We start from the raw sequence: 11,570 nt of genomic DNA, 5'->3' as shown, positions 1-11,570 counted from the left end.
TTAAATGCAAGGACTGTTTCCATGGCCTCTGGATGCAAATACACAGAGCTCCATGGTAAGAGTAAGGGATGGGGAGAGGACCACTAGTGAAAAAGCAGCTACACATATTCACCTAATTCAATCTGAGGGTAGAACAACATGGCAAATCTTGGGGGCAGCAACTGTTCCAAGGGTCAAGAAATATCGCACACCCATGGGCAGATTTGCTCCTAAAAAGAAGTGGCTGTAAGAAACAAAAGGAGAAATATTTCTTCAGCCACACTCTTCAAGAAAATGCCAAAAAATATGTGATTTAATATTTTAATTTCATAGCATTGGACACACAGCTCAACATATTGAAATATTGATTCCTTGGAGAAAAAAAGGAAACAAAAAATACTGCATCTTTCTGTTGGAGAATCTCGGCCCCCAGGCATGGGGCCTAGTGCACCAACGCCCTAGCCTGCAGGAGGCACTGAGGTTAGTCAGGTCCTCTGGGGAGGGAGGCTGTGCCCATGACCTGGGGCTGTATGGCAACGATTGTGTTGGATGTCCTTGGCCTTGTCAGCTCAGGCTCTCAGTTGCCAGTCACCTGGGGCGCCTGCCCATCGGAGGGCTGGTTGACTGACTGGATAAACATGGGCTGGGCAGGTCCTGGCCTTCAGGTATGGTTACTTGCTGGATCTGGTAGAGCTGCTGTCCACCTGTGAACTGGCTGAACTACTGCTGTCTTCGCTGGACCTCTGTCTGTGTAATCGGTTGAGAGTTGGTGTCAAGTGTCTGGATCTATCCCTGCAGAACCTGGGTGCCTGATACAGACTGGGCTAAGCAGATACACTGCAGCTGGCCAGCTTTCAGCTGCACTGGGATCTGCTGGATCTCTCCTGTGTTAGTGAGGATCTGCTGCCTCACCTGCACGGTCCATCCAGTACCACTCTGGGCCTATTGGGCTTGACCCTGTGGCTGGGTCTGCACAATCTGCACCTGCTGACCTTCTGCAACCTGTGTTGTCACGGGTGTGGTCTGGCCCTGCTGAGGCTGTGCGATGATGAGCTGCCCAGGCCGGATGGTGGTCATGGAGCTGGCAGTGGGCTGCTCTTACTGCCGCCCCTGAACTTGGACGGTGGTGGGCTGCTGAGCCAGCGTGAAATAGTACTGGATTGGCTCAGCAGGAGTTATAGACTGCAGCACCTCCTCCTGACACTTTGGAGGTTTCAGTTCATCTCTTGGAACAATATGGATGAGAAAATCAAATTGATCAAATTCCACGGGGATATCATTTCTCTGTCGAGTCTGGCACTTGTTATCCTGTGTGTGAATCCAGGCTCGAAGAGTCAACTCCGTGATAAAAATCTGAGCCGCCCTGGCAAAGAGCACAGGGGCCTCTGCACTGATCATCTTCACATCCTCATCCAGTTTCATAATCTTCTTAATACGAGCCAGTGGGAGTTCGTGCACTCAGAAATCTTTCACTGCTAAATTCCGGACTTCTTCCATGACCCGAGGCCAGAAGGACTTAGGCTTTGCTGGCATCACTGCTGCTAGTACCACTAAATCCTCCTTCTGTGGACATTTCGGCAAACGCCTTTGCAGGGAGTCTAGGAAGAGCAGGAGCCGCCCTGGCGCTCCTGCGGAGTCGGGCAATGCAGAGGCTCAGGCACCGCGGAGGGAAGCGGAGAGCGAGAAGCGTGAGTCCTGGAGAACGGCGCACGCGCGAAACTGGGGCACAAACAAGATGGCGGGCACGCCGTTTGCACTGTCTCCCCTTTTCCTCTCCCTTTCCCCTGGTGCCCCGACTCCTATAATTAATTTCATATAAGAGGTATTCTGAGAGCGTAGTTATATCAAAAACTCACCTGCATTATTTCCGTGTGTGTGTGTGTATGTGTGAAAAATGAAGATAAAGAACATATTTAAAAGTAAAATCTGCTTTGTGGGAATAGAATTTACTTTTCACTTTTATTTTTCCTTCCCTTTTCCATTGTTTGGGATCCACAGAGTGTGAGTGCTCAACGTACAGCAAAGAGGAGGATAAAGCTGTAAGGAGTGTTTCGGATTTGATTGTAATCTCTCTCTCTTAAATAAAGATAATGTCCTCATTGTCTGATTGAGACAGAAACTCCCCACCTCCCTATTAAAATTTTTTTTAAAAAAAACCCTGACCCAGAGGTTTCTGAAGCCTCCATTGATAACACACAATGGCCTGTTCTTCTAGGATGTTTCATGGCCCTTAAGGAAGCCTCTGTTCGCCCACATGATGAAAGGGTGAGAGATGAGCAAGGAGAAGCCAAGGTTCGCCCGCCTCGCCCTGCCTGGGCAGAGGACTGTGGGTAAGTGCAGGAAATTGTAAAGGACGAGCTGGGCCGAGGGAAGTTTGTATCTCAAGGACGAGAAATAGGCAAACCTTCACAGGAAATATTTCCCAGCACCTTTCAGCTTAGGGGATAGAGGAAAGAGGAGGCAAGAAAGAAAAGGGAAACAAAGGCACAGAAGTGGGAGGAAAGGGAGGGAACCTAAGCAAACACCACCATGAGCCAGAACCAGTGCTCAAGGTGGTTTTGCCCTTTTTCTCGTCGTGAGCTTTCCGATGCCAGTCCTCGCCGCCCTGGCCCTTGGCTGAGGCCATTTTTCAATGGTCTAGAGGTGAAGTATCCCAAGTGGATGTGTCGTGCTGAGCTGTATTAGCTAAACTCTGTGCTGGAAAAATAAGACTGCACTCTCTGTCAGTTTGACCTGGTGCTCACCCATTGTGAAGGCCCTCACTCTAATCCCTGAGCTTCTGAATGTGTCACCTTACATGGCACAGGGGACTTTATGGATGTGAGTAAACGTCCAGTCTTTCAGATTAGACTGGGCTCGTCTGGATTATCCAGATGAGATACAACGTCACTGGCTTTGAAACTGCAGGGAGGGGCCACAAGCCAATGGAGGAATGTGGGCTGCCTCTAGAGGCTGGAAAAGGTCATGGATTCTCCCCACATTGGCCTTCAGATAGGAAAGTAGCCCCGCTGAAACCTCGATTTTAGCCCAGTGAGACCCATGTCAGACTTCTGACCGACAGAACTATAAAATAATAAATTTGTATTATTTTAAGCCACTAAATTTATGGTCATTTGTGGCAGCTATGGAAAGCTAACATATTCATTAACAGATCTTGAGAAGAGCTAGAGGCCAGAGGCCAAAAAACACTTCATAGTCGGCTTGGCAGCTAATAGCAGGAAACAAGCATTAAATTGTGTGTCCTGTGCTTCTCTGCAGTGGTCTCACTCTGCTCAGTTATAAAGGGCTGTAATGAGAAGAGGGAGATGAAAAAGAACTGAAAGTATTTACCGACGTGGAGAGGAAGTAGATGACAAAGGTCAGCATAAATTGGGCTGTCTCCCATCTTTTAGGGCAAGTAAAAGGCTGGTGAGCCATAGAGTTGTGAAAATCGTATTTTAAAATCAAAGTTGGGAAAGTCTTCAAAGTTGGAGTACTTTTTTCAAGCTCTAGGATTGTAAATATATTAAGGTGATAAAATAAAATGGTGCATGTGAGATCTCTTTGAAAACTGTAAATTATAAGATGAAGTGGGCTAGATAGTTGTCTCCAAAAGAGTAAGTCCAGGTCCTAATTCCTAGAACATCTAAATGGACCTCATTTGGAAAAAGGGTCTTTGCCAATGCGATCACATTAAAGATCATGAGAAAAGGTATTCTGAATTACCCCTAAATGCAATCACATATATTTTCCCAAGACAGACACAGGTAGGAGAAGAGGAGGAAGCAATGTGGCCACAGAGACAGAGACTGGAGTGATGGAGCCAAAAGCCCATGTTGGCAGCTGTCATATGCTGAAGGAGTCACAATCTTTCCTCATAATCCAGAGGAAGTGGCACCCTGCCAGCACCTTGATTTCAGACTTCTGGCCTCCAGAACTGTGGGATAATACCTTTCTGTTATTTTAAGGCACACAGTTTCTGGAAATTAGGTATGGCAGCCCTAGAAAACTCATATATGTAAGGTTAGGAGCTAAGCTAGAAAATACAAGTACTACTAGAAATGGCAATATGTTCATTTATGAGTGTTATTAAGTGGTCCACTGACATTCCTATGTTATAGTAGGATGATGTGAGTAGCATGTGAGCACCTAATCGGATTTCAAGTTCATGAGTAGGTGGTGAGATCCTTGAGGATCCTGACTTCTCCTGGTGCCCCCCATAGTGCTGGGTGCCAAATAGGTGCCCAACAAAATATTTTCGGATTTGCATCTCGTAACAAGGAGTAATTCCTCCAGAAAGGAGCTAATCAAGAATGTGGAAAAGTAGAACTGGTCCCATCAGGAATTGTGGCCCTGTGGAACCCCAGGTCACTCTTTCTCTTGGGAGCTACTGATTTCTCAGGAAAAGCCTATATAAGTCCAGCAACTTCAGGGTCATCTATGACACTCTGTGGACCCCTCATGGAGGTTTTCCCCCTAACTCATGCAAGAGAAGTTGACCATTCCCCAAAGCCACATTGACCAGATGAATTCACGTGATATGAAGGGATGGGATCAAATTTTCCAAGATCAGGGTGGTGAAGCTACCTCTACCCAAGAGGGAGCCCGTTACGTCACATTTCCATTGGTCTCCATCCAAACCTGAGTCCTGCTGCACCATGAATTTGAGAAAACTTTTGATCCTCGGATTGCTGCCTCATTTTCTAGAAATATCTAGAAAGTTTCTAGAAATAGTCATTTTGTGTGGAAGCCTCAAGGTCCTTTACTGGCTAGCTTTGGCTCCTGTCACAATACCTTTCTCTCAGTCAGCATGACAACCATCTGCCCTTGAGGCTGAGAGGCCAAAACAAATATGATTAGGGTTGCTATCTTCAGAGTGCTGACAGCACCCTAGGTGTTGGACAACTGGCGTGTTGGTTCCAGAATTGTTCCCCAGCCAAATGCAGCCAGCCCAAGTCACAATGCCAAGCTGGGTTCCCAAGGGACTTTGCAGAAACTGCAAAGTGAAAGAGGATACTATATACATTTGGATGAGAAATATGCTTCCATCAGCACTGGTTCCCCTACCCAATTCAGCAATACATGAAGCTATTAAAAAGAATGCGTGTTTTAGTTACAAGTTTGGCAATTGTTCATTTATCACTATACAGTCTCCTTCCACCCAAATATGCCCAGGAGTCAAACGCCCCGAATCTCTTTTCTCTCTCATGGATGAAATTAATCATTTATCCAAATGAGATTTTCTGTGCTACGTTGGCATGACTGCCCCTGTCTGAGATCCTAATGTCCCACTCAAGAGAATGGCTCTGTTGTTCTCCTTCTCAGACTGAAGCCCAGAGCAGCTAATTCGCCTCCTCACAGTGGCAGCCTCCACACTGTGAATTTGTAGGTCAGAACGTCTGTTAATTCTTTTGATCCTAGGCTTCCTTCCTTGCTGCAACAGTTCTTGCATCTAGTCTGGTTGTGTTAGGATGGCTATGACCAGTCTTTGTCATGGTAATGGGGTTATATTCCATTCTATTTTAAAAGTAGAAGTATGATGTTTTGTTGAGGAAGTAACAATTCCTGTTATGTCAACTGCACATTGCAGAACAAATTCAGTTTTCAGTGATTCTGTTTTTTGAGATGAAATTGGAAAGGAATTTGGAAATTGTCTGGCTCAGATTCTCCATTTTCATCAGGAAATCAGAGATTCTTCCAAAGCCAAAAGCTTGTCTGTAATGGAGCAGGATTTGCAGTCAATTCTCAAAGTCCCCATTCTAAGCTCTAACCATGACCTCAAGCTTCCCAGAATATGATTGTCTGAAGATCCTTGACCATCCTGCACTTCCTTGTCAGTAGTCCCATGTCTCATGCTCCTCCTGGAAGGTGATTTTGATATCCATTTATTTTGATAGGAGAGTCCTGGCCATCATCTGGCATGAGCTGCAGAGAAGCTTGTGTCCATCTGTGAGGTGGGAGGCATATTATTTCTCAACATAATTGCAGCGAAGCCACCAAGACTCTAGATGTTAGGGTGAAATGTCAGTCGTCCTGAATATTGGCTCTTGTTTGATAGCATCATTCACTCTTACTGCTGGGACTCACACATGGCAGCAACAGAACCCCTGAATGAGTTAAGGTGGATGCACTGATGGCCCCTCCTATACTGCATTAGATGGCATCTGTGTACCCAGCTCATGAAGTTTGGCAGAACATGCAGAAAGATATGAGTAAGGAAGGCATGCTCTTCTCTTAGATGAAAGCACTATTCAAGCATCTCTCAGATAAGAGTTCCTGGCATGATACATCATCCTATCTTACCTTCTAAACAGGGTTGTGTTGAGGATAACATAGCAAGATGACATGTAAAAGCACGTAGAAGGTTTTCATCAGCAAAAATTAATATGACTGATAAGTACTTGACTTTATATTACCAGTCCCTTTGAAAATGTATTTCTTAAACGTGGACAAAATTGCCACATAATATGTAATGTAAATTATCTAGGAAAAATTTTCTAACCATCTTATTTTGGCCAAATGACTCCCCCAGATGGATGTGGAACTAAGACCCAGATCCAATATTGGCTGTGCCAAATGAAGAAATGGAAATAGATTTGAAAGGTGGAAACTTTGAATGGAAAACTTTTTTTCCTTGCTTTCCAACCTAGAATCTGTTCAAAAGTGTTAGACAGCTCTCAGAATCCACAGTGGGAGAATGAAATTTCAAATGGAAAATTTTAAGTGCCAAGAGCCTCTCATCACTAGGATAACGTTTTGTTTTTTTCTTTCTTGAATTCTCTGACTTCCTCTCCTTTGCTAACTATTTTCTAACCATTTTATTAGTATTTATCTGTTACAGTGAATCTTTTGGTTTGGGTTTTCTATAGGTTTTTGTGGACATGTGGAATAACGTCAAATCTTGTATTTTTGTAAAATTTTATCAATACATTCCAAAGAAGAGGTTCAAAGGGTGACAATAGAGAGAGGAGAGCAATTTGTCCTAACCTTTCATGTTATTCTCCTCTTTTGGCACTTTGATTCTTAGTAAGGAACAAGTCTTTCTTTTTCTTTCTTTTTTTGTTTTTTGGAGACAGGGTTCACTCTGTCACTCAGGCTGGAGTGCAGTGGCACGACTGTGGCTCACTGCAGCCTCAACCTTCTGGGCTCCAGAGATCCTCTTGCCTCAGCCTCCTTGAGTAAGTCTTCCTTGAACATTTACTTTCAACCAGGTTTGATTATCAGTTGTTTTGTTTCATTTTGGTTTTGCTTTTGCTTTTTTCTGAGTTCAGCATTTTCTTACAAATTGTCACAGTTACACTAATTCTTAAGGAAATAGATTCACTCCACATTTGCGTTGTTGGAGTTGTAGCTACCTCCTTTGTGCAAGTGGTTCACTGATGTGTTTTTTTGGGACAATCAATACAGGTGAATATTATATATTCATCAGATTTCAGATTAGTAGTCCTCAAACACAAGGACATTGCTGGGTAAATATGAGTGAAAGAGGAAATCTTTAAAGTTAGTGTGGTTGACTCACAAGATTGATGCACTGAGAACAAGCTCCATGTCATCTCCATCCCTGGATCTCAGGGAGGTGGCCTTCTTCCTCTCTTGCTCTCTGATATGTGACAGTTTGTAACATCACACAGGAAGTTTATCTGGATGGTGGCCTCCAAGTAGACCGCCCGTGGTCACAGAACAGAAAGACTCACAAGTTAATGTCCAATCGAATTTGGACACAAATTAATGTCCAACCAATTTGGACAAAACCAAATTAATATCCTTGAGTCACACAGTTTATTGACTCAATATAAAACCATTAGTCAGAAGCAAAGGAAAAGAGATGGGTAAGAAGTTAACCCAGTCACACAGAAGGGTAGAAGGACTACACTCTCACAATCCTCAGTCGTGCAGTATTGATCAGCCCCGTCTCTCTCTTCCTCTTTGCTGCCTGAGCCTTCCCACTGACAGGCATATGTTAAGGACATAAGAGTGAGGCTTCAGCAAGCCCAATGCAAGCCCAGTGAATGAAAGAGGCTACAGCCAACAATACACACTCTATTGCACGGATGCAAGCTGTAGCTTGCCTGTCAGCCTGATAAATAGCTTTAGATTTTATCTGCCTTTTTTGGGGAGAGGACAAGTTGGGCCAGAATAGATGTTACTAATGGGTAGCTGATGTAAGGCTTCATGAATATTGAGTGCCTCTGTGACTCATGTATATTTAGGGTGTCAAGAATATTCAGAGCCTCGTATATCTCATGAATATTTGGTTTCTATTGCCCTATGTATTAGTCTGGGCTCTTCAGAGAGACAGAACCAATAGGATAAGTAGATGGATGGATGGATGAATAGATTAGATAGATACATGACTGATAGATGATAGATAGATATATAGACAGATAGATAGGATATTTATTAGGGAAACTGGCTCACCTGATTGTAAAGGCTGAGAAGTTCAACTCCAAAAGCCTCAGAAGCAGCAAGATAATGTATAATTTTCAGTGTGACAGGGAAGGCCTGAGAAGCTGAGATGGGGCTGAGAGAGGATGCTGGAGCAAGTCCTGGAGCCCAAAGGCCTGGAGTTCTGATGTTTAAGGACAAGAGAAGGGTGTCTCCACTCCAGGAGAACAAGAAAGAATTCACCTTTTCCCTGCCTTTTTATGTCCATGCTCCCAGCCAATTAGATGGCACCTGCCCACAATGAGAGTGGGTCTTCCCTATTCAGTCCACGGACTCACAATCACCTCTGAATACACTTCACAGACACACCCAAAGGAAATGCTTAACTACCCCTCTAAGTATCCCTTAATCCAGCCAAACTGACACCTAAAGTTAACAGCACACCCTACTTCCCTTTGTTTCTTTGTGTGGTGCACACAGACTCTTTTTGTCCATGCATAACATGTCTCCCAGGTTACTAACATATCTGTATCTAACACGTCATGAATCTGTATATTCCTCATAAGCTACTTACCTATACATCTATGATTTGCATCTATCCCATTTATTTTCTATAGCAGAATTGAATATTTTCAAATAATATGACAAACACAATACAGCAACATGTACAACTGGTTGAATGGTGTATTAGGAAAAAAATAGAATTAGTAGTCATTCATCAAAAAGTGTTCTTTATTGCTGGGAAACATTTATTTGGACTGACACCCTCTTAATGGTCATATCGAGGACAAAACAGTGCCCCAGAAATCTTAAAAAAAATTATAATAATAGTCTTCTCATTTGAGTTAATAACACTGTGCTTTGCCCAGTTGTTTAAGTCCAGAACCCAGCACTATGTTGATTTCTCACTACCTCGTATTTCATCCATCAATAAACCCTGCTGATTGCACCTCCATCTCTCTTTAACATTATCACCCACACTGGTTTAGACCACAATGGTCTCTTGCTTTGACAGGGCAGTAACCTATCAACCAGCATCCCTGTGGCCACTCCCGTCTCTCTGCAGCTCATTTTCCACATGGCAAGCTGAGTGGTTTTTTAAATATGTAAATTCGTGTGAGTGTCCTCCAACTGCTTCTAGATGAGTGTCAACCAAAGTATGGTCAGTGAAGATGGAAACAACCAAAATGTCTATAAATTAACAAATGAATAAATAAAATGTGGTATATCCATATCATGGAAGATTATAGGTTATTTGTCCATAGAAAGGAAGAAAGTTCTGACACATGCTACAACATGGATGAATCTTGACATTATGTTAAATGAAAAAAGCCAGTCACAAAAGCCCACATATTGTATAACTCCATTTATACAAAATGCCCAGCACAGGCATTTTATATAGAGGCATTTTTATTATAGAAATAGAAAGTACATGAGTAATTGCACAGAGCTGGGGAGGGGTGGGTGGCGGCAGGGCAGGGAAGTAGCTACAGAGTCAAGGGTTTCTCTTTGCAGGGTGAAAATATTCTAAAATTAACTGTGGTAACAATTGCACATATCCATCAATATACTAAAACTAAATTCTACACTTTAAAATAGGTAAATTGTATGATATGTACATTATTTCTCAATAAAGTTTATTTGTTGGTTTCTAAAGTAGTTTGTGAGCAGGCATCATCTGAATCACATGGCAGCTTGGAGAAATGCAAATTCTTAGGGCCCACTTCAGACCCACTTAAGAATCTCTAGGGATGGGCCCAGCAATCTGTGGTGTTGGTTTTTTTTAATTTAATTTTTATTTTAAGTTCAGGGGTGTATGTGCAGGTTTGTTATATAGGTAAACTTGTGTCACGGGGGTCTGTTTTACAGAGTATTTTGTCACCCAGGTATTAAGCCTAGTATACACTAGTTATTTTTCCTTATCCTCTCCCTCCTCCCACCCTCCACCTTCCAATAGGCCTCTCTGTTGTGTTAATGTGTTCTCGTCATTTAGTTCTGACTTATAAGGGAGAACATGCTTTGGTTTTCTGTTCCTGCATCAGTTTGCTAAGGATAATGGCCTGTAGCTTCATTTATGTTCTTGCAAAGAACACGACCCCATTCTTTTTCATGGCTGCATGGTATTCCATGGTGTATATGTACCACATTTTCTTTTTTCAGTCTACCATTGATGGGCATTTAGATTGATTCCATGTCTTTTCTATCACGAATAATGCTGCAGTGAACATGCGTGTGCATGGGTCATCTTTATGACAGAGCAATTTACTTTCCTTTGGGTATATATCCAGTAATGGATTACTGGTTCAAATGGTATTTCTGTTTTTAGGTTTTTGAGGAATTGTCACACTATCTTCTACAATGGTTGAAGTAATTTACACTCTCACCAAGAGTGTATAAGCATTCTTTTTTCTCCAAAACCTAGCTAGCATGTTATTTTTTGCCATTTTAATAATAGCCATTGACTGGCAAGAGATGGTATCTCATTGTGGTTTTGATTTGCATTTCTCTAATGATCAGTAATGTTGAGTTTCTTTCATATGCTTGTTGGCTGTGTGTATATCTTCTTTTGAAAAGTGTCTATTCATGTCCTTGTAACGAGGGCATTTTTCCTTGTAAATTTAAGTTCCTTATAGATGCTGGATATTGAACCTTTGTCAGCTGCATAGTTGGCATTTTCTCCCATTCTCTAGGTTGTCTGTTACTCTGTTGATAGTTTCCTTTGTTGTGCAGAAGCTCTTTAATCAGATCTCATTTGTCAATTTTTGGTTTTATTGTGATTGCTTCTGTCATCTTTGTCATGAAATCTCTGCCTGTTTCTATGTCCAGAAGGATATTGCCTAGGTTGTCTTCCAGGGTTTTTATAGTTCTCGGTTTTACATTTAAGTCTTTAATCCATCTTAAGTTAATTTTTGTACATGATGTAAGGAAGGGGTCCAATTTCAATCTTATGCATATGGCTAGCCAGTTATCCCAGTACTGTTCATGGAATAGGAAGTCCTTTCCCCACTGCTTGTTTTTGTCAGCTTTGTCATAGATCAGATAGTTGTAAGTGTGCGCCTTATTTCTGCATTCTCTATCTTGTTCCATTGGTCTGTGTTTTAACAAACACTAAAGTTTGAGAAACACCAAAATAAATTAAAATCTAAATTCTGCACCAGGGCCTACAAGGCTCTGTAAGATCTTGTCATCTCTCTAACACCAGCTCTGATCCTAGCTGCACTGACCCT

General features: G+C 42.5%; 1 pseudogene; it reads right to left on the bottom strand.

Annotated features, from left to right (window-relative positions):
• Positions 1 to 322: 322 nt before the first annotated feature.
• LOC116269990 lies at positions 323 to 2,097 on the bottom strand (annotated as a pseudogene).
• Between the last annotated feature and the right edge of the window lie 9,473 nt (positions 2,098 to 11,570).

Source organism: Papio anubis, chromosome 13, assembly GCF_008728515.1.
Source record: "Papio anubis isolate 15944 chromosome 13, Panubis1.0, whole genome shotgun sequence".
Lineage (NCBI taxonomy): Eukaryota > Metazoa > Chordata > Mammalia > Primates > Cercopithecidae > Papio > Papio anubis.
This window is presented reverse-complemented; position numbering and strand designations above follow the sequence as displayed.